At 45.5% G+C, this 23,429-nt stretch overlaps 1 protein-coding gene across 4 annotated transcripts in view; it reads left to right on the top strand.

The window, feature by feature from the left end:
* Window positions 1–23,429, top strand: part of THRA (thyroid hormone receptor alpha) — a 144,397-nt gene that overhangs the window by 60,534 nt on the left and 60,434 nt on the right. Inside the window, exon 2 of one of the 4 annotated variants that reach the window (XM_066587967.1) lies at window positions 1,754–1,821. The exons of the other annotated variants lie outside the window; for them this stretch is intronic. The gene's annotated coding sequence lies outside the window, so the exon portion shown is untranslated. The remainder of the gene's footprint in view (window positions 1–1,753; window positions 1,822–23,429) is intronic. 4 annotated transcript variants of the gene reach the window in all.

Here is a 23,429-nt window from a genome sequence, read left to right as displayed (position 1 = left end):
AATTTATAGAGGTTTTATTATGTTTTACCACTTTTGCACAATATAAACACTTTTTTTTTTCTCTTTTCAAAAATACTTTTTGTGTGGCCTCATTCCAGGACCAGACCATTCTTATTTTTCAGTCAACAGACCTGTTTTTTTGTGGGACACCTTGATGCTATTATCAGGTGTGAATGATTTTCTTAAACTATTTTTTATTCATGTTATGGGAAGAGAGTTGATCAGAAAACAGCTATTTTTGGATTTTTTTTTTAATCTTTATTTTTAAAGTAATTTTCCATGCCTGATAAATAATGTAATATTTTATGGTGCGGGTTGTTATTGATGTGGCAATACTATTTATTTTTTGTGAAAACATTTAGATTCCACAGTCAGCAATGACTGCAGCATCTGCAGGGTTAAAGGGTTTAAAAAGGTGATTAGATGAGCAAGTCCTCATTATTTCACTCCTTTTCTGAGAAAAAAAACCCTACATGTCACAATCAGAGAGCAAATGTGCTCTCTGATTGATTTGGATGGGGGGGGGGGGAGTGATAACATGAACAAAAATTAATGTCACCCGTCTCGCAGGACAGGGAGATATACAGAAAAGTCACAGATCTTCTTTGTTGGCTGGACTCCCCCTCCCTCTCCTCTGAATACACACAGGCACTAAAAAATGACAGCTGAAAATTCAATATTCCCGACTCCACTTCAAACGGCTGTAACTCCGAGCCTATAATGGCTACAAGCATGCTTCTGATGTCATTTTAAAGACAAGAATCAAAAGCTTGTTGGCATCTCTGATAGAACCGGAACTACAGCTGTTTAAAGTAGAACAAGCTCTGTTCATCCTAAACTGTAATGTCTGTTGGACACAGATTTTTGTGTGAATCTGCGGCAGATTTCACCCCAATTGAATTCAAATTGGAGGGGGGAAGTCTTCTGCAGATCTGCAACAATCTGCAGCAAATCGGCTACATGTAAATGCAACCTCAAGAGCTTAGGACAGGTCATCAATAATTGATCAGCGGCGATCTGCTGTTGGGGATCCCCTCCGATCAGCTGATCCTTTGGTCAGTGTGCACATTATTGGAACAATGTTTCATATTTCAAACTGTAATGTCAATCTGCAGATACATCTTGTAATTTAGTGTTTCACCTCATTAGATTTTACTTGAATGTGGCTACAAGGCTGCTTCTCTTGACCTAGGTGCAAACGGCCCGTATCTATAGGTTTGCGGAGACCCCCTAGTTATCATTCACACTACAGGTCACTACAGCCATCATTAGCCTACATCGTCTGCCGAGAAAATTCTTCATTGTAATTCCTAAAAAGTCTTCATCTGAAATGTCCATCATTAGTAAAGATCATCTCTGTGATATTCCAGGAAGTTTCCTCCACTTCTCTTCCCGCTACCCATTAAAATCAATCTCAGCACGTCTCTGTTCTTCTTCCTTTTCTTGTGTGTCTCCCAGGACCGCTGCCATTCTTCCCCGTCTTGTTATAATCTTATCTATCTCGTAACCTTTCTCTAATCCAAACGCGCCCCCATTCATTACAGTTCTGGCTATTCTGAGTCCGCAGCCAGCATTCCCGAGCTTGTATTATTACCCCAGTTACGCCATTTTTCCATACGCTCACCCCCTTTTTGCTCACCCGGTGTATATATATGCGCCATTGGTAAAATGTATTGTAATTCTAATAGCCGTATCTACAGATAGATGGAGTGCACACAGCAGTGACTTGCAGGCTTGTCTCATTTTAATGCAGCAAATACAAAGCAGCTGTTGATTCCAAGAAGTCTCCATAACGAACCACGTGGAAGTCGGAGCTGGAAGGTAAGGCTCCAGCCGTTAACCCCCTCAAACCCGCAGATTGTTGGCACAGCCTTCCGCGCTGTATCCGCTCGTTCCCATGTTCTGCGGCAATGCCAGGGTTAACCCCCACTCTGCCAGCTCTGCAGCTGCTTCATATCCCGCACATACTAATGTATTTATCAATAGTGCAGAAAGCAAGGGAGGGGAGGGGATGGTCCTGCGGCTCTATTACTGTGGGGGGAGCAGGGAGCAGAGGAAGGGGAACATTGCCATATATCTCATCCTTTCTGGCTCGCTTTCACACTCCATCAATATGGTTGTCTCTCTTTCTCCCATTATCTTCGGTACCATCACTTATTCACTAATCCAATCCTGTCTCCCTTCTATTTTTCCACATTTTTCTTTGTCTTCTCACCACTTTTTTTTTTTTTCCCTTTCCCAGCATCTCTATTTTTTCTTGGTAGTTTTCTACAGTAGCTCATTTTTGGTTTTTTTGTCCTTGTTCTAGTCACCTTTTAGGGCTTATTTACACAGGTGATTTTTACGGCGAAGTGCTGAGCCTCTTTGCAGCTGACTGAAAATGGCAGTCAATGAGGCTATGCAGACTTACGATTTTTGTACACCGACCAATAGTCCACCTTAAAAAAAAACAAAAAACTCACAGCATGTGCCATTATGGCCCGATTTCTCAGACGCCAGTCACCCATTCAATTAGCAGGTGCTTAAAAAAATTTTTTTTTAAATGACATTTGTGTGCGCTTTGCTTTTTCACAGATCATCGCTAAGCAATGGCGGAAAGAAAATTGGAATTCCTTCCGGTTTTTTTTCCACTCGAGAAAAAAAAAACAGGTGACAGACGGCTGACATATAGAAGTAAAAAACGTAAACGCGCAATGCAAACGAATGCAGCGCGGATGTACACACGGATTAACAGCAGTCCGTTTTGCACAGGGTGAAATCAGATATACTCTACATCTGAATTTGCCTTTAGACCGTCTTCGCACATGGTGGAAATGCTGTGGAATTTCCGGACATTCCGCAGTAGTTCCGGTACGAGCCATGTGGAGGGGATTTAAAAGACTTTCTGCAATGAATCCACAGCCATTTTTGAAAAAGACATTCTAAATCCACAGCAATTCTGCAAGTAAATCCGACCATTTAGGGGCCACTGCTTGCCGAATTTACTGTTTGTTCCCGGGTATACCAGTCTTTGTTGCGTCCTTATCTCCTGCACTTGGCCTCTATTCCTCCTCATGGTTAATTCCACCTTCTTCCCTTCTAGTTCCCATTTCTGTCATCTCTTACTGTCCCTCTCCCCCTTCCCTCGCTCCTCTCATTCCCCACCTTGCATTATGTTACTCTGCGCTATCTCATTTACTGCCTGTACCCCTCCGTAATCTATCCTGCACCTTCTGGGTTATATTATACACAGACATTACTGTAAACCACATTGACACTTGCAGTGTCTGTGGATTTCCAGCTGTCTCATTCCTGCGCGCCTGTCTCTTTCATTTCCTCCTCCGTTACATTCTCCCTCCTCATTATTGGGTTAATAAAGTTAATTCAAGCGTCCTTCTTATAATTCCCTCCTTTCTTCCTCTGGAGCTCATTCTTCCAAGTCTTTTAACGCCTCTTCTCTCCTCAACATTTCCTGAGTTGTCTCTAGAGCTCCTCTCCGCCCCGCCATCCTATCGCTTATTTTCCCTCTACAACCATCTTTTCCAGCGCATGCTATATTAGCGGTAGTTACACAGTTCGCTGTAATGTCTGTGTAAACACACACTGTGCAGCTGCCAGCCTCAAGCCTCAATACGCTTCCAGAGACGGAGTGTCACATTTCCAATATAAAACTAGTGCCAGCCTCACCCTCACACGCCGAGACACCATTACTTCTATTCAAAGCACAGACGTTGGCATCAACAGCAACCCCCGGCTGTCCACCAGGACCTCAAAAATGTATGCCAACCCCCCCATACAACAATGCGCCATTATTTTCATACATCGCATATTCAGTATACCCAACATTACAAGAATTTACAGCACAGGCAAAGATGTTTACGTCTGTACCATTCATATGGCGCTGACCTCCATAGCACAGAGAGATGCCCCGATCAGGTATACAGACCACTGTGGCACATATTCAGAGTTCAGAAAGAGGTATGTTCAAGACTGTGTGCACCAAAATATAACACTCATACATATAAAGAATGAGTAAATAAATCTTGTTTTCATATAGTGCCAACTAATTCCGTCACGCTTTCAGGTAATTTATTTACTACCCCCCACCACCAATCTGGGTACTCCTTTTACTGACCTCAGAAGGATGGAAGACTGAATCAACCTTGAGCCGGCTACCTGAACTAGGCGGGAATTGAACTTGCAGCCTTCAGGAGATTTTAGAACTGTATTTCTGCTGCCTTAACATTCTGCACCACGTGAAGAGGAAGAGCCCCCACAATATATCATTACATCTGATCAAACCCCCCAATGTGCAGCATATCCCCTTTCTCTGTTATTTGTAGAGGGAGGAAATATACCACAATGGCTGACCATGGCTCCATGCAACCTGAGCAGTTGCACAGGGCGCCAGTCACCAGCTTATAGAGAAGGCACGAGGTAGATGTAGGCTGCGGGCGATTGCACCCCTTAGATCCACCTGGTCAGATGATGGTCTTCCTCTGTGTGGCAGCATCTTGTGGAGCTACATCAATCATATTCCTCCTCGCTTTGTGTCCTCCTCTCTGATGTTCCGAGTTGCCACTGTTAGCCCATCTGCGCCCCTACAACACAATTACTTAGTTTTACTACTGTATTTATGTTGTAAGCTTAGTTCTGGTGCTGTATTTATGTTATGAACTTGGTTCTGGTATTGTATCTATGTACTGAGCATGTTTGTGGTGCTGTATTTATGTTAGTAGCTTTTTATGGTGCTGTATGTTATGAGCTTGGTTCTGGGGCTGTATTTATGTTATGAGCTTGGTTCTGGGACTGTATTTATGTTTGGTGCTGTATTTATGAGCTTTGTTCCGTATTTATAGTATGAGCTGGGTTCTTGTGCTGAATTTATGTTATTAGCCTGCTTCTGGTACTGTATTTATTCACTGAGCTGTTCTGGTTTGGGTTTGCTGCTATCTTTCTGCTTTCTGCACAAACAGAATACAGGCAGAATGCCCATCAATGCAAAATATGTAATTTCTTTCTTATGACAGGTGGCTGGTGCCAAAAATGTCTGCGCCTAACCTAAGACTGACACTGTATACCCCCAATGATTCATGGCACAGATTATGGTATGCCCACCACAACATGTACAGTACGCACTTTCAACTGCTTATACTTACTGTACCTTTGTTCCTTCTGTAATACATGGTACAACACAAGTATTTTCCGCAGACAGATCTGTGCCTATCTCTCCCATCCCCCCCCCAGCCACCCCTTTAGTACACCAAAGCACCGTGATATTCATTGCATCCTACATACTGATATACCGCCACAATTCACACTTCATTGTAGAACCACTTGTGCCACGGATTCTGACTTCTGTGCCACCTCGTGCTGCTCTTCAGTTTTACGGAACAGCCGTGGCGCCTCCTTCCATGGATCAGACTGATGTAGCGCCAGCCTCCCCCTCACACACACATAGGCGTATTTATAGTTTCGAGAGAAGCGATGTCTCCCGTACCACTCACTCATCCCGTACCACTCACTCGTGTGCGCTCACAACTCCGACAGCCAACATCTCGCACCCCAGTACACCCAGATAGTGGTGATATATAGTGTAACCGATATATAGACGATGTACGTAGAGCTAAATGGTGCCAGCCTCCTACTACATGACTGTGCATCTACTGACTACTATCAACAGACGCTATGCCAGTCTTGCCCTCACATATTCAAAAGCTGGGTACTCTGTGTCGAATACTAACACTACACGTATCCACATGCAATAGAGCCGAGCCAATACTCATCCCGTGCTAGAATAACATGTATTTATAGATCTACTGATTTAGATGGAGAATTTCCCATTTTTAATGCACAGCATACAGATATAGCTACATAGAGGCCACAATCCCCCCTTCCTGCACCGCTACCCTCCAACTTCATTAGACAGCACAGGTACATCCTCCCCCATAGTCCCATAGTGAGGTATATGCGGAGGTAATCTGGCGATTAATGCCATGCCTGTGGGATTAGCATGTTTTTCCTTCTAGGTAATGACAGCGCTATGCATTTGCTGAATTGCATGTTCTTATTCATGTATGTCTACCGGCGAAAAGTGTACAGAGTGGTCCTCAGCGTGGTATAGCCTGCGCTTCCCATGATAATGAGGAATTAGTACAGGAAAGAGGATAGTGAGAGCAGCTGCAGTCCTAAATCCAGCTGACCCCCTCTCGTCCTGCAGGAAGTTACTGCTGCTACACCCTCTGTCTACGCTGCCGCCATCTTTACTGCGTCTCTAATGAGCTCAGCGAAGGCCAATATACTACAGACTTTAATAGCCAGACTTTGTTTGGTATCGATTTGACCTTAATAATGGTCCAAACACCTCCGAAACTTACTATACCCTCCGTTACCAAACCACTGAATGTACCTTTTATGCTGAGCAGGTATGATGGAGATAGTCACTAAGAAAAGTCATTGAAGTGTACGGACAGCAGGTGTTGTTTCAATGATTGCTCATTAATGGTTTGCCGAGATATGATCCATAGGGGGGATCTCCATGCAAATTTGTTCGCGAGTTGTGCAAACTCGAACGACTGTGACTTTACACTTTTGATCAACCAGCGACTATTTCTTAGGTGAGCTGAAATGAAACTAGTGACTAGTAAGCAAATTAGCCCTCTTCACTCTGTTGATGGCCATGTTTACATGGAGCAACTTTCATTCGTATTCACTCTTTTGAGCGATCATTCAGCCGATAGTCGTCCTGTGCAAGCATACCTGATTGCCTGACCGTTGTTACTGCAGTGGGCCAGGCGTTGTCATGGCGGTCAGGAGCAGAAGTGCCATAGGCAGCTTTACAACCATTGACATCAATGGGAGCTGAAGCCTCGTTTTACACTTTTGCATCCGACCCCGGAGGCAGAAGGCTGGAAGTGTAATAACCGACTTCAGCTCCCTTTGATTTCAGTGGGAGCCAAGCCGTCTATGGCACTTAAGCTCCTGACCCCGATGACAAGGCCCAGCCTACTGCACTGACTGTCGCCAAGGACCCGCTACTCAGGATCCACAGGCCCATTAACTATTGACGGACAGTTTGTGTCCTAGACAGTGTGAGGGGCGGGCTATGATGCCTGTAGGGAGCCACAATGGTGGGCCATGTGGCCCTCAAGAGCAGTGGCAGAAAAAGGGAAAATGGCTATGGCATTATGGCTGGCAGCTCCATGCAGTCTAGGGTTGTTAGCTTGGTGGGCGAGTAGGGTGGGATAAGAGCGTTCACTCTTTTATCAGTCCCTCATCTTTGAAGGTGTTTGTGGTTTTTATGTGAATAGACTTTCTTTTTTTCATTCAGCTTCTCCTTTCAGCCAAGAGTTGTGTTACTCTCCATCCATCTTACCCGTAGGCCAGAACACTAGTCTGGCAACCAGCCACAGCCTTAATTTTACCCCGTGTTAGCGGCCCTTTACTTACTGAGGATAACGTATTACACGTCTTGTGCTCCTCTGCCTTCTGCAGCTCCATTACTGGGTTCAGGGGCCTCCTCCCTACTATCTGCTGATTTTCTTCCTCCCTTTCTCGTGGGACTCTCATTGATCCCTTAATGTCCTGCAGTTCAGACTGCGCAATGAGTTATAGGCTGGTAATGCAGTTCGCTTCTTCTGTCTGAACATGGAGCTTACATGGACCTTAACCCTTGCGCTTCTTCCAAAATCTTCACGGTACAATCAGGATAAAGTAAAGCTTAGGCTCCTTTTTGTGAAGTGTACAGAAACCAGAATTGAAATTTAACAGGGCTTGTAAGTCAACCTAATAAGACTTTAACTTACACCTAGAAGACGTTGTCAGAAGTGATTATCCGAGCAAAAGGATTTATTGTGGAAGACTCTAGTATCCTGTTGTACCGCCTCTAGCTTGGATACAAGATGTGATACGAGCAGGCATGCAGGCTCTAGTACCTTGTTGGGCCGCCCTTAGCTTGGATACAAGATGTGATACGGGTGGGCATGGACGCTTTAGTACCCTGTTGTACTGCCTGTAGCTTGGATACAAGATGTGATACAGGCGGGTATGGAGGCTCTTGTACTCTGTTGGGCCGCCCCTAGCTTGGATACAAGATGTGATACGGGCAGGCTTGGAGGCTCTAATACCCTGTTGTACCACCTCTAGCTTGGGTACAAGATGTGATACTGGCTGGCATGGAGGCTCTAGTACTTTGTTGTACCGCCTCTAGCTTGGATACAGATGTGATACGGGCGGGCATGGACGCTCTAGTACCCTGTTGTACTGCCTGTAGCTTGGATACAAGATGTGATGCAGGCGGATATTGAGGCTCTTGTACTCTGTTGGGCCGCCTCTAGCTTGGATACAAGATGTGATATGGGCGGGCTTGGAGGCTCTAATACCCTGTTGTACCGCCTCTAGCTTGGGTACAAGAGGTGATATGGGCGGGCATGGAGGCTCTAGTACCCTGTTGTATTGCCTGTATCTTGGATACAAGATGTGATACGGGCGGGCTTGGACGCTCTAATACCCTGTTGTACCGCCTCTAGCTTGGGTACAAGATGTGATATGGGCGGGCATGGAGGCTCTAGTACCCCTTGCTGTGTGCCGCTGAACACCCATCCATGTGCTGCATGATTTCCATGGACCCTGCACATTGTGAAAACAGATAAGAATAGAATATCTAGCATTTTTTATTTCCCCATACAGACCATCATCCCGCATGAAAAATCGTCCATTTGAATAGCCTATAATGGGGCGAGGGCTCTCCCTGGAATAAGCAGACCGCACATGACTTGAACATACGGGCCCTAAACACTGAAACTGATTCATACAAAACTCCTCACTGGGTTTTAAACTGCACTCCGGGGTCACAGCTTCGTACAGGGAGGCGCCATTCGTGAAACGACCAGTGTCTCTAATACAGTGGCCATTTGGGGTAATTGCTTGCTACCAGCAACGTCTTCTCTTTTGACTTGGTACTAGCTTTTAGGACTCTCCTCCATTATATTCCATCACGTTTGTGTTGCTCGGTGTTTGCTAACAACTGAGAATATTGGATTGTAATATCAATCATTAAACGTAAATTGCCTTAATGATGAGGCCCATCATTATCTCGCCTGCGTTCCAGCGTGATCACATTGATGACGGCAGCAGTGGCTTGTACGCAGAGAATTGATGGGACACCCCATTATGGGGAATAGCAGTCCTTTTCTTTTGCCAGGAAGGGAAGATCTTCTAAGGCTATTCATCTGATTGATGCATTTATCGCTCTTTTGTAATCCCCAGCCTTTCTCTATTAGTATTGCTCATTGTTTGTATCTAATTACACTCTGAATATACAAGGGTAAAAGCTGAATATTTTATCGTTATCCGCTTTAATTTGCAATTTTAATTTTTTCTCCTTTTTTTTTGAGAATTCATGCTCCGCATTGTTTCACTGAAGGTGTCAGATACTATTTCAGAACGTGACAAATATCTTTTATCCCAGTAATTGCTCCAATGGCAGCTGTTCGCGCCGCCTTGTTGCAGGGCGCTAGCTTTCTCTTTCCGACATGGTTACAGAATCACATGGGACAGGGCAATAGAATCATTTCAGAAATAACTTTGGCGTAATAATCTTTACATAATGTGGTTTCTGGTGCCACAGCTGTCTTCATGTGTGCAGCAGATGCCGCCACTTCTACAAGGAGCGCCGCATCCACTTACCAGATCTGTGACTGGAGGGTTGTTGTTTTTGTTTTTTTTTACTCTTTTAAGTCCTGTATTATGATGAAGAATAGCCGGTAGTGTTCTTCATCATCAGTAAGCTAGAGATTATGTCTTTTTATTATTTTGTAAGACACAGGGGATAGTTTATAGTGGCTGTTTAATTAGTTTATTTACTTTACAGTTTTTTATTTGCATAGGTTTTTTTCTTGTTTTTATTGGGGTCCATTGCAATTCTGGTATTTTTGACAGCACAAATAGCGTTCAAGACTGAAAAGCCAACCTGAGACCCTGTTAGGTTAGGTGCGTACTACTGAGTTAAGGCCCGGGTGCCGTTTAGCACATGGCCCCATTATAACCCATGAAGCCATGCGCATTGATGTTTTTGCGCTCAAACCAATGATCCGCATTCAAAAACTCATAGCACATCCTTCTGTTTCACGTAAGAAAAGTAGGACATGGCAATGTGCTTTGTCGACGGGCAGGGATTGGTGTAGGTGTGCTGTTCGATGGAAGTTGAGTCCTTGTGGACCAACATGCATTAATGTCTAGTTTGCCAGAAGCCTTAAAGGGGTTTTCCAGGCAGTTATATTTAATGATCTATTTTCAGATTAGGTCATCAATAGTTGATTATTCGGGTCTGCCACTCGGAATCCCGATCAGCTGTTCCAGTGCCCACTGTCACTGGCAAAACACATAGGGTACGTAGCAGAAGAAGATAGCTCCGACCTATATTTAGTGGCCAGCACTAGTGATTGCAGACACAGCTCCAAATCAATGTAAACTGTCCTTGCACTTACCATTGCCGCCCACTATTCAGGGGTTGGAGCGATCTGCTCCTGCTCTTTACCCTGTGTGCTTTGGCTTACAGCTAGTCGGTCGGAGTCCCAAGCGACTCAAGCCGATCAGCTATTGACAACTTATCCCTATAGCTCTCTTCCTCCTCAACCCCCACGTTCATTAATAGAATGCAAATACTACTGTCACATCTGACTCTTATGCCCCCCATATACCTTAAACAACTATCGGACAAATAATCGTTCCTCTTGGCTGTCCCATACACATGAATGCTTGGCTCAGCCGAACGTTCATGTGTTTAGGGTGATAAGCCGCTACCAGACAGCTCTGGTGGCCGCTTATCTCCCAGGAGTGAAAGGATCGACATTAGAATTCAACATCCCCAACATCATCTGTTGGGGAAAGTTGAGCTGCCCCCATACATTTTAGAGAGCTGTCCAGTTCCACCGTTATTGGGGGGTTTGGAGAACCAAGCTCTGTGTCTAGGGGCATGTAGAGAAATAAAATATAGTAGGTAGTGTTGGGCAGCATAGGAAATGTGGCACTTTGTAGATTCCATTCTGTGGCCACAACGCTTAAAATAAATTCAAGTTACCATGGGATTCTATAGGGATCAAAGCTCGGTTTAGTATGTACACAGAAGGTCCATCCAATATGCCTATCAAATGCACACTAAAGTGGTTGTATTGTGGGCATCTCAGGGCGGTTTTAACGCATGGCGTTTTTTGGAAAAATGCCACAGTTTTGGTAGTGTTTTTCCGGGGGCTGCAGCCAGATGTTACCTGCAAGTCAATAGGGAAGTATGAAGCACTCTACAAATGTTTGTTTTGGTGGTTTTTTTCACTTCTCATATATTTTGTGAATCTGTGGTTTGCTGTGTGTTGTGGGGTTTCTTGTTTTCTTCTTGAACCGCACTAGGCTGGAGGGCTGACTGTTTTCTTCTGTTGTTGCTAAGGCTTCTCTAAAGAAAAAAAAACACCAGAAAAAAAACATCTAAAAAATTTGTGAATAAAGAAAAACACCAATGCCGGTAAAAAAAAAATTGCCACAAAAAGCGTGTGTGAAGGAAGCCTTCAGGGGAACGTGTCATCACGTATGAGCCCCATAAACTACATTATGGCGTTCAAGCAGGAGGTAATGGGGAGTTCGGGGAGCTATACTCCATACTCGCCGGGTTCCTAGCTCCTGTGAAGTTGGTGCTGCGCACGGCGTGACTCGGCCAGCCATGTGTGTGCGCTCTGCCATAGAGATGACTGCAGCAGCACAGGCACACAGCCCACTGAAAATGGGGAGCGCTCAGTGAGTATCAAACACCCCGGGCTCCCCATTCCTTCACGTTTGAATCCCATAATGTAGCTTATAGAGCTCGAACCTAATGATCGGTTCCTTTTATTGTGGCCTTAGATGTAAAGATTTCCTCTGGCTGGACGGGCGTTCTGATATAATTTGGCATTCTGATCGCCTGTAAGTAAGATGATACATAATATTACATGAAGCCCCATAAAGGGGAGGTCTGCTGCTCTGCTGTCCATAGTGCCGGATGTACTACCTGCCACTTTGTATAGGATTTGTTTTTCCTACATTTCCAGCTTACTTGCTCACCTCATATCTGCTTACAGCTCTGTCTTTGCGGAAAATATTTTGCCCTCCATTTTCCTTGTGTTTACCCCGGTATCTGGTTTCTCCACATCCCTCAAGCATTACTCACACTTGGGATTTTCATTCCCTCTCTCCAACGTCTCCCCATATAGTACATCACAGCCTGAGGCTCCTATGTTCATTCCTCTTATCACCTGTGTTGTGAGTCACGGGTACACAGTAAAACAAAGCAGTGACCCTAGATACGGCTGGGACTATAAGGGACACATCCAGGACTTGTACTCTTTTATTTGTTTAGCTGCACCCTACCGGAATATACCTGTTCCCCTGCCTTACTGGTTTTAGAGACTTTGAGCTCAAACTCTTCGTATATCTACACTGAATGGCCACTTTATTAGAACCCCCGGCCCTTTCACAGTTGGAGCCTCCCTGTATGGAAATTATCCCCGTGACCCTGGGGTGCGGCATAGAATCATAGAAAAGCAAGCGATCTCAGTGACTTCCAACAAGGCCTGGTCATCATTGCTAAACTAGCCGGGGCCAGGATTTCACTGCTAACTTTGTGGGGTTTTCCTATGCAGAGGTGTGGAGAGTATACAGAGAATGGTGTGATCAAAAAAAGACATCCAGAGAAAGAGGATCCTGTGGACATAAACAGCTCTGTGATAAAAGGGGTCAGAGGAGGATGTTGGGAATCATTCTGACAAACGGGAATGGCCCAGTCAAGCAAATTGCAGCTGAATATAGTGCTAGTTTTTCAACTAATGTGTCAGAACGCACAACTCATCATTCCTTAGCTCGGATGGGCTATAACAGCAGATGACCAGTTTCAGCGCCATCGCTGTCAAAGAGAAACAGAAAGGCAAAACTGTGGTGGGTGGAAAAAGTGCAAAACTTGGATCACCAAGCAATAGAAAAACATTACCTGGTTAGATCAATCCAGATTTCTGTTGCACTGTGCTGATGGGAGGGGAAGAATTCAATGCAAGCAGTATGAGTCGATGAACCCTTCCTGTTGGGGTATGAAGAGTTCAAGGTGGTGGAGGTGGAGGAATAGTATGGCGAGTGTTTTCTTGGTACATCTTGGGTCCTCTGATATCTGTGGATGGACATTTGGACAGTAGGACTTTAAATTGTGACTAAGTTCATGCCTTCATGGCTGCTCTTTATCGTGTGACAGAAGGACTCTTTAAGCAAGACGGTGTAGAATGGCACACTGGTTGTATATTCAGGCATTGGCTCCAAGAACATGGCAACAAGTTTTCCTTGCTCCCCTGTCCTTCACAGAACCCAAAATAGAGCATCACTGGGATGATGTAGAATGGACTGTTCAAAACTTGTCAGTATTTTCATCTACCGTATATACTCAAGTATTAGCCGACCTGAGTGTAAGCAGAGACACCTAATTTTACCACAAAAAAATTGGAAAATTAGGTGCCTCGAGTATAAGCCTAGGGTGGGAAATGCATGGTCCGTGCACAATTGCTTTCTATGGGGCCGCAGCTAGTGCCACGGGCCCATTGAGAGCAATGCTCTGCCAGCAAACCCAGCAGTAATTTTCAGGGAAGGGCTTTAAATATAAGCCCTTCCCTAAAAAAATCATTCCTAGCATGTGTAAAAAAAAAAAAAATATATATATATATACTCACCTGTCTGCCGCTGCCCGGGCACAGGCGCGTCTAGCGATTTCGGAATTTAAAATCCCCGCCTGCTGAAAAGGCTGCGTCTGATTGGCTGAGTGCTCAGCCAAACAGGCAGCGCTCAGCCACTCATTGAATGACAGCTGAGCGCTGCCTGTGATTAGTCACAGCGCTCAGGCAGTCACAGGCAGTGCTCGGCCATTCACTGAATTCATTGAATGGCCGAGCGCTGCCTGTGATTGGATGAGCACTGTGACCAATCACAGGCAGCGCTCAGCTGTCATTCAATGAGTAGACGCGCCTGAGCCCTGGCAGCGGCAGAGATGTAAGTATGTACAGTATTTTTTGTATTTTTTACTCATGCTAGGGATAATTTTCAGGGAAGGGCTTATATTTAAAACCCTTCCCTGAAAATCACTGCAGGGGTGTCGGCAGTCTATTGCTCTCAATGGGGCCGTCGGCGGCAGCCGTGGCCCCATTGGCAGCAATGGGAGAAACTTGTAAATCGAGTATAAGCCGAGGGCGGCTTTTTAAGCATAAAAAATGTGCTGAAAAAGTAGGCTTATACTCGAGTATATATGGTAATTTGCGGCAACTACAAGAAGCTTTCTGTCCGCAGGGGCCAGTATTCCTGTAGAACGAATTCATCACCCAGTAGAAGCTATGCCTCGATGAATTACTGCAGTTCTGAAGACCAAAGGCGCTCCAATGCGCAAATAGATGAGTGCCTCTAATAAAGTGGCCATTTGGTGTAGAACATAAAGATGGAGAACTAAGAGACCCATCTAGTTCACCCCTCATACTGCTTATACCGTCCTTTCTTGACCTCCAGGTATACTTAATGAGAGTTGAAGGACTGAATAGTCAAGGGGTGTCTTATGGAGATATTTATTTGCTCTATCTTCTTGTTCATACGATATTGTCGAGGCGCATTACCCGGCAATATCTTGTCCATATATGTGAAGGTACGTATGGACATATAGTATTATGTCATGTTCTACTGACCTTCTAGATGGTCTCTGAGAAGGACAATGGGCTATATTCCTGTCTATTCTCAAATGATTGTTCAAGTTCATCTCTCAGAAGATTCTCGCCTTGACCTTTCTGCTTTGTGGGAAACAGTCAGCTTTATCTCTGCCTCCTTGTACACTGATCTTCACACTCTAGAATCCCTATCTTAAGTGTTTCTTCGAGCAGCATGAATGCTCGGCTTCCATGACCCATGCCTTGTAATTTACTCTTTCCAATCACCATCTCTGTACTAGAAATTGATAGTCTTGACATTACTATTGTCTACATAGGGTCTCGATGCCGGACAAATCCCAGGACCATTGCTAGTTTTATATCGGTGCCAGGCAATCTGTCGTGCCCATTTCTGTATTTCTCAGACCCTAGACAGCACTGATCTAGTTTATATCATTACTGCGATTGTAGCGAACCACAGGATGTTACAGTATCATTGCTGGACAACTAAAAAATAAAAGTCAAATTAGTGGCTGGTATGCCTAATTTCTTATAAGGGTCATGCAGGATTAGAAAAACATGTCTGCTTCTATAAACAGCGCCACACCTGTCCACAGGTTGTGCACAGTATTGCAGCTCAGCTCCATTCAGTACAGCTAAACTGCAACACCAGAGACAACCAATGGATAACAATGACGCAGACGGACAACCCCTTTAAGGCTAGAGCATTGTGCCCAGCCATTCTTGACTTCTACCTGGTGGCCAACTCTAACAGCTGGCCTACCCCTTTAACTTTTATCATACTTGGCAGACACCAGTTTCCCTCATCTTATAGATGCCCTTTTTTAAAGTTGCTCTATTTCCTAATTGTAGGGTGTAGTTTTTTCATCCATGCTGTATATTTAGCACTCACTCCATCCTGCATAAAGGGACAGGCAGAGTGGCTACACTTTGCGCCAATGCAGCCTGGTGTTGTGGCTTTAAGCTCTATATCTTCCACACATGGGGATTATTCTCTCAGACTCAGGGATTTATGGTCTGAGACCTTTTCATTAAATGACTAATTGTCCTTCATTAAGAGCTGGCATGTGTGCCAGCCAGGCATCCTTGGCACAAATTACAGTAAATTTGGCAGCAAAAAAAACAAATTACTTCACATTCACCTAGAAAGATGTGTGTTGATACTTTTGAAAGCTAATTCAATGAGGGTAAAAGTAGATTTTAAGAAATGGAGGGCACAAATTAGTTTGCTGCCATTTACTGTTGCCTGGTCCCAATTCTCACTGGCAGGCTTGTTTAGATAGCTGGGAACGCATGGAGGGGGTGACGGGAGAACCGGCGCTATTTGGGGATTCTTTTTGTGTTGACTCATTTTATTTTAAGGAATTTTAGTAAATCACACTGGACTGAACCAGAAAGGTTTAGAAGCTATAAATGAAGAATAATATAAAAAAAGAAACCTCGTAGGCCTCATTCGTATGTCGCCGGAAAATCCGGACCATGTAAAGTCTTGGATTCCAATGCATTCATTTACAGTACAAGAAAAAAATCGCAACTGAAAATCGGCAAAGATTGGCCATCACCTATCTTCAGGGAGCTCTCATAGAGTTTACTTGGGTCCGGCGCTCGTTGAAGAAAACTGGCTCTATTTAGCTTTTTAAGCTAAATAGAGCCATTCTGCCGACCGCCGCTGCAGCGTCCTTTTCACGCGATGTGGCTGTGTGAATGGACGAGAAAACGCTAATTTCTTTTGGAACTAGATCACAGCAATGCACTGCTGCCGCGATTTTTTGCCGCGATGTGACCTGCATGAAAGCGCATTGCGCGTATGAAAGAGGCCCGAGTTTCCGAGACGTTCTGCAGACGGTCTTGTCAAAAACTGAAGGAGACCACAAAGGTTCTTCAGCCTTTGAGTTCATCCATCAGAACTTATGGAGAATGTATAAAGATGGGGTTAGCTAAAAGGTGCACGACGTAAAGGGATTTTCTAGGACTGCAATATGGAGGACATATCGAGATCCATGGGGATCCAACTCACAGTACCCCCGCCAACTAACTATTTGAATTGACCAAGGCACTACGGCCTCTTCATTGGCTTGTGAAGTTACATTCATCAGTCACGTGGCCTTTCTATCTCTGTCCCATCAACGTGGATGTAATTGAGCTGCAATACCAGGCACAGTTGCTATGCAGCTCCTACCTGCTATACCATTAAGAGCTCATCGAAGTGCTGTAGCCCCCTCAAACAGCTGATCAGTGGGGTGCTGAAAGGCGTCCACTTACCAATCTGTTATTGATGACATATCCTTTAAGCTGGCCATACACGTTTGATGTCTGTTCAACCCGCCAACCATCTACTGTGTATGGGGATGTTCCAGTTTTTCCCAACAGCAGATGACAAAAAAAGAAGGATCGGCCACATTGAAACTCGGTATAACCAATCCTTACTGAGAACATACTGTATGCAAGCTCGGCTAAACCAAAGGATGTATGTGGGGGATGGGAGGTGAGGAATAGCTGTCAGCTGAGCGATCATTCGGCCAAAAGCTGTCTGAAGTATATGGCCAGCTTTAGTATATCCGGTCTCCCGAGAGAAAGACAACAACGGTTGACCATAGACATGAGATAGGCAGCAGTCTTTTTTCTCCATTTAACATGCATGTCCATCTTGACCCAACAGGGGGGTGAAGCTGCATCCAGTCACCTTTTAGGGGTTCTTCATATTAGGGTTTTACCATTCTTTAAGCTTCTATGTATTTATACAAAAAAAGGTATTAAAACCTATTGCTGAATAGACCCATTGACTATAATTGGTGAAACTTAGGTCAAAAGTGCCCAATTTTGACTACGTCTGATGCGTCTCTGTCCCACAAAAAAGTATAAAAAAGTATCCACATTTTCTATTGGATGTAATGTAAAAAAAAGAACAGCCCCTTAGGTTACTCCTACAGATGCAAATCCACAGGCCGTAAAATCCGCCTTCAAGGACCACTGCATTATAGAGTTAGAAGACGTCTGACTATTAACTATCAAACAAACATCTTAATAGGGTTTTCCCCAAAATTGCATCCCAGTCACTCTGTACTTCCTGGTACCTGCCGACCAGGACATGTGACTGCTGCAGCCAATCACTAGCCACAGCAGTGACCCTCTATAGGCAGTGATTGGCTGCAGCAGTCACATGTCCTGGTCGTCAGGAACTACACAGTGACTGGGATGCAATTTTAAGCAGTGGGAAAACGCCTTTAAGATTCATGGTTTGAGCAGGGTGTGTTAAGGTGGCTCCACACAGGACAACCATCGTCCGAATAGTTGATAAATAGAGCAAATGTAAGCGGCAGTTGTTCTGTGTAAGCAGGGCCACCAACTGGGTGATGAGCAAAGATTCATCCACTAGGCCTTCATTTCAGCTCTTAGTCGCTGGTTGATTTAATCATCATCTGCTGTAAACAGGCAATTGTTCTTCCAACGACTACCCAACAACTTTTCAGGGAGGTGTGCGTTGTGCGCCTGTTCGGCATGCACCTCCAACCAAATGCTGATTGGCTGTCGCCCATCCCATAAATGATCCTCGCCTGAACAGTCCCTGCTCACAGCAGCGGTCTCTGGCTAGTTTCACCTTCACTTGAAGACACATATTTGTGCATCGGTGGACTCGGCAACCAATGAGCGTACGTGCATTGGGAAGGGGTTACAGTTTCAAAGAACCTCACGCCCCCTACCTATTCGGGGAACTGTATTTTGGCCGGTGTAAATGCTCCCATCCATTCGTCGCACAAGTGATCAACAATTACACTTTGTAAAAGCACATAAACGAGTTGATCGTACGCCGTTGAGCGAATGTTCCTTAGTGGAGCTGTAGAGAGGCAGGGAGTGATGGTCTATGGAAGCCGGTATGTGATGGGGCGGCTCTGGCTGCTCACACTGCTCCATACAAAGTGTTGGCTGCCAGTTCTGACAGACTGGAGTCTCTATGTGGGGTTCTGTGCCTTTCACTCCTCTCCTCTATAATTCTGCAAATCCTCTATCCCACATGTGGGATTCCTAACCCCCCTTCCAAGCGTCTCTACAAAGAGGCCAGATTGTTCAGTAGCCCAGTGGGTCTGGCAGAGGGAAGCCGCTTGGCTCCTGCGCTGTCTGTACCTCCTCCTGCCCGGCTCTTCCATGGGCTCCTTCTGAAGGTTGTGTGCCAAGTCTCCGAAGAGTTCAGGAATATACAGGGCTATCGGCGAAAGAGAATCTCGCATGGCGTGGAAGTATTTGTGGCGCGCTACGGGATTTGTGTGAAAATACTACACCAATTCGATGAGCGTTTATCTTGTGTCAGCGGAGGAGGCAAATCAATGGGAATGTCATTACGGAGATGTCGTCATGCCGAGGGTTCCTCTTTCTCACTGGCAGCATTTTAGTTAACTTCATTATGTTTGTGGTTTCACAAGGCAATGGAGGGCAAAGTGCCAGAGGTACAGAAAAGGTTCACAGAGACAGATCCCTCCGGTGGCGTCCAGGCTGCTCGGTTGCCAGGCAACAGGACTAGGCCCTGGCAGCTGGGTGACACGGGCACAGGACCAGAGTCCTTTCCTAATGAGTGAAGGGAATGAAGAGGGGATTTAACAAGCAGCGTTTCTATATCGTACTGTCATTTTTAAAGCCATGAAGCCCCTTTTTGTTCTCAACGCAGAATTAGGAGTCCAGATACATCCGCTATGGGCGGTGGGTGCACAGGAACGTACGTGGTTCGGGTTATAGCATGTAGTCATATATAATACAAGGGGTACGTACCAAAAAGAAACAGGGGTCTCCTTCTGTTGAGCGCCTTAGCCTCCATATTCACCAAATCTCACTCCACTTTCATTGTTCGTATGAATCGACCGTCATAAAAAAGGGGAAAAACGTAATAATTTGTTAAAAAGAAAACCCTGGAGCCAAACGCAACTTTCCCCAATAACGTCAGCTGGCGCACCTCGGTTCCACGGACGGAGAACAAAGAAGCTGAATGCAGATAAGAGCCCTCTGGCTATTAACTGCATTCAGCTAAAGGCTTCATTTGCACACTTATAAGCTATTAAGTAGCTAAGTAGTACACACCTGTATTATGGTAATAACACCCCGCCGACTGGAAGAAGGGTTTGATTTCTTTTGCGTACCCCCTTGTATAATGCATATCTATAGTCCTGACCACTCAGATCTCCTCGGGCATATAACATAACATGCTGGACTTATGCCACAGATTTGCATTTTAAAACACAGTACATCCGGACACTGACCGAGCCCCACTGAATGGCGCAAATCAACGTGCAGTCACCCAACACGTCAAGAAGTGACAGGTCAGGTGTTTCTTTTTAAAGCCACGCCATGGAAAATTCCATATTCGCTTCAGCCCAGATTCAGTTAGATGCTTAATTTACGTGGATTTTGCCATGAAATCCGCAAAAAAAAACCCACGTATGAACAGAGCTTCAAGCTTTGTTCACAAGGTGGAATCCGCCAAGGAGTTTTCCACGGGCGTTCCACCCATAAAACCGCCTGCAGATTTCCAATGAGATCACCGTCAAGAAGTGTCGCTTCGTTACGCGAAAATGCATTTCTAATGTCACATGCAGATTTTGCTAATTGACAGCGCTAAATCCACCTGCGGGTCCGTGGCAGAAAAGTTGCCTTGTGGATTTAGCCGTACGTACATAAGCTAAGGGTGCGTTCACACAATGTCATGTCTGCAGCAAAAAATCTGCTGCTGATTTAAGTCCAGATCCAAACCAAAGTCTGCCGCGGAACCTGCTATTGTCCTACATGCGGGTTTTGATGCGGATTTGCCGTGGTTTTCATCTTATTTTGAAGGAGTGAAAATCTGTGGCATAAATCGAAATGCTGCAGAATTAAAATCCACATGGTAGGTCAGTCTGCACTGCAGATGTTTTCGCAGCGGGATGCGGATTCATGCCCCTACAGAGGCCTGCAGCTCACCCGCTCCCGGCGTCTTCCGTCTCTGCTATGTGCCGGCTGCTGGCCAGCCGACGAGTGCACAGAGCGAAGCCGGCGTGTCACTACTGACATTTCTGTGTGGGCCTCCGCGAGACCCGTACAGAAATAGAACTTTCCGCGCGTGTGTTTTCACGCGGACAAATCACGGTTGTGTGCGTAGGATTGCGTTTTGTAATGCAATCCTATGGCAGCGGGCACGGACGGAAATTCCTCGGGAAAACCCGCCATGGAATTTCCGCCCATCTGCAGGGGGCCCATCGCTCCTGTGGTAAAGCACAGAAACAATGATTGCTGGGAATACTGTCGGGCTGCTTGAGCACCGAATAGTCATCCCCTGTAAAATTACCCGTATATTCCTATCTGCGACCACCGTTTGCTAAGCAAACTCCCAACTTTGACAAAGACTGCTTTCTTACAACCGTTGCCCAGTTTGGACAACTATTAGGTCCCACAATGACTGGAGTTTTAGCCATTGGCGTGGGAACCTGGCACTAACATTATAGACACTGGCGTCACTATAGCGGGTGCAGAGGATGTGGGTGCACCTGGGCCCAGGAGCCTTAGGGGGCCCATAAGGCCTCTCTTCTCCATATAGGGAGCCCAGTACTGTGAATAAGGCTGCCTGTCCACGGGCAAGATGTCATCGCGAGATCAGCGGCGATAAATGGCCCGCGGAGTTCGCATCACACACTTCCCATAAGATAACTATGGAAAGCACAGCCCGACGTCCATGGTATGCCACGATTTGTCGCAATTCTCTGCGGTGAGCCTATGAATTAAATAGGCTCATCGCGAAAACCTTACAGTGCTCCCCCCTCCTCCCCCATGGTGGAATATCGCTAGTGATATTCCGTTGCGGCCGTGAACAGACGGCCTATAGCATTATAGTTGGGGACACTTACACGTTTTACATGGGGGCCCAGAAGCTTCAAGCTACACCTCTGCTTATAGAGTTGGTCTTGGTGACGGCATTCTCTTCCGTGACCTCACAATGCCCTAACAAGGCTTTAGCAGTGCTGTCTGAGGCATATCACGCCTTTAAGAGACGCTGTGGTCTGGTACGTTCCGTGACCTCTCCCTTGCTGAGGGGAATACGCTGCATACATCTCTGGCTACAGCAGAGGCTCTATGTGAAGTAGGCGCTGCGGTTAGTGCAGGCGCAGCCCCCAAAGTGCTCACATCTTGGATGAGGAGGAGGGGGGTCGTGGGTTATGCCCTAAACAAAGTAACACAGAAGCATCAGGTAGATATTACAGGGGGATTTATGCCGTACTGGATCGAGTCACCATCAAAGTCACTTGTGCACAATGGATGATGGTGAGTAATGTCTGGTCGGTATGAGACTTGTACGGCTACCCAGTACTGGTCGGGGGGAGAAAATGCTGTGTATCTGCTGAAACACTGCGCCAAATGGTGTTTTGTTTTGTTTTTTACACGGATTTTGTTCCAGAAATGCTGCAAATTTGTACTGCATGGGGTGAAATCCATAGTGCTAATCTGCAGCATAGGTTGACCTGCTGCGGGTTTATAATCGCACCGCATGGCAGTCTCCACACAGATTGGATGCAGATTTTTCCTTTTCTTTCCCCATTGATTTGAATGAACAAGTCTCATCTATAACCTGCAGTGGGATCTGACGCTGCCTGTAGCTGAGGACCCTGCGTACCTGTCCGGATTTTCTTTTTTCTGTACTGCGGATGTTTGTGGCCAGCCGGCGCACATGTGCAGTACAATTTTTTTTTTTCAAACTCCTGCTTTCCTGCGGAATCCGCGGTCGGGCTGCTTCTATTGACTTCAATGGAAGCCGTTCGCCCATAGTCCATACTAAAATGGATCGTGCTGCAATTTGTTTCCCGCCTGCGGAATCCGGAAAACCAATCCATATGTGTAAATTGAAGTGTGGACGCCCATGCTTCCCTATAAGCCGGCAAATGAGCATTCGCCAGTATACTCACACAGGTCAATGATTTGGCAAACGAACGTTGGCATAAACATTTGTGCCTGATCATTGGCCCATGTGACAGGGCCTTAAAGAGGTTGTCCCTCTTCTAGCTATTGACGATATGTCCTTAGGTCATCAATAACAGATCAACTAGAGCTGGCCACCTGGTATGTCCTGGCAGTGAACTGTTCCCCCGACGCAATGTCTTTGTGTACCAAGCTGTTTTGCCGCAGGAAGCAGACAGCACCATACACTGTGCAGTGGCCTGGATTAGTATTGCAGACTGAGTCCCTTTCACTTCAGTAGGATTCAGCCTGTAGTACCAACCCAGACCACTGCTCAATGTACAAAGCTGTCAGCTTCCTGCAGCAAAACGGCTCAATGCACAAAGACTTCGGCCCAGAAAAACAGCAGATCCCTGAGGGTCCTGGGCGGCAGACCCTTGCTGATCTGCTATTGATAACTTATTCTGTGGCTAGGTCATCAGTAGTTAGAATTAGGACAGCCCCTTTTATGACAGATTTGCCTGTCAGAATTTTACGTCATTATCTACTATCTATGTGCCCGTGTTAGGAGAATATTGATATTGATTTAGGAAGCGCACATCATTACGCTCCCTACTCTTCTGTTTCGGGATACATTTCAGTCCACTGACTCTGACACATAGCGTATAGTTAAAAAATGATTTGTCGCCATGGTTTGCAATGTGTATTTACACCCTTGAGTAGCTTTAGTAAATCAATCCGTCGTTATGTGATAAGTGATGGGTTTGTGTATTTTTCCACTCAATCAAACAGGATTTCCTTCAATAATCTAATGTTGTCTTCTACATTTTTGTT

Source organism: Eleutherodactylus coqui, chromosome 13, assembly GCF_035609145.1.
Source record: "Eleutherodactylus coqui strain aEleCoq1 chromosome 13, aEleCoq1.hap1, whole genome shotgun sequence".
In the NCBI taxonomy this organism is placed as follows: domain Eukaryota; kingdom Metazoa; phylum Chordata; class Amphibia; order Anura; family Eleutherodactylidae; genus Eleutherodactylus; species Eleutherodactylus coqui.
This window is presented reverse-complemented; position numbering and strand designations above follow the sequence as displayed.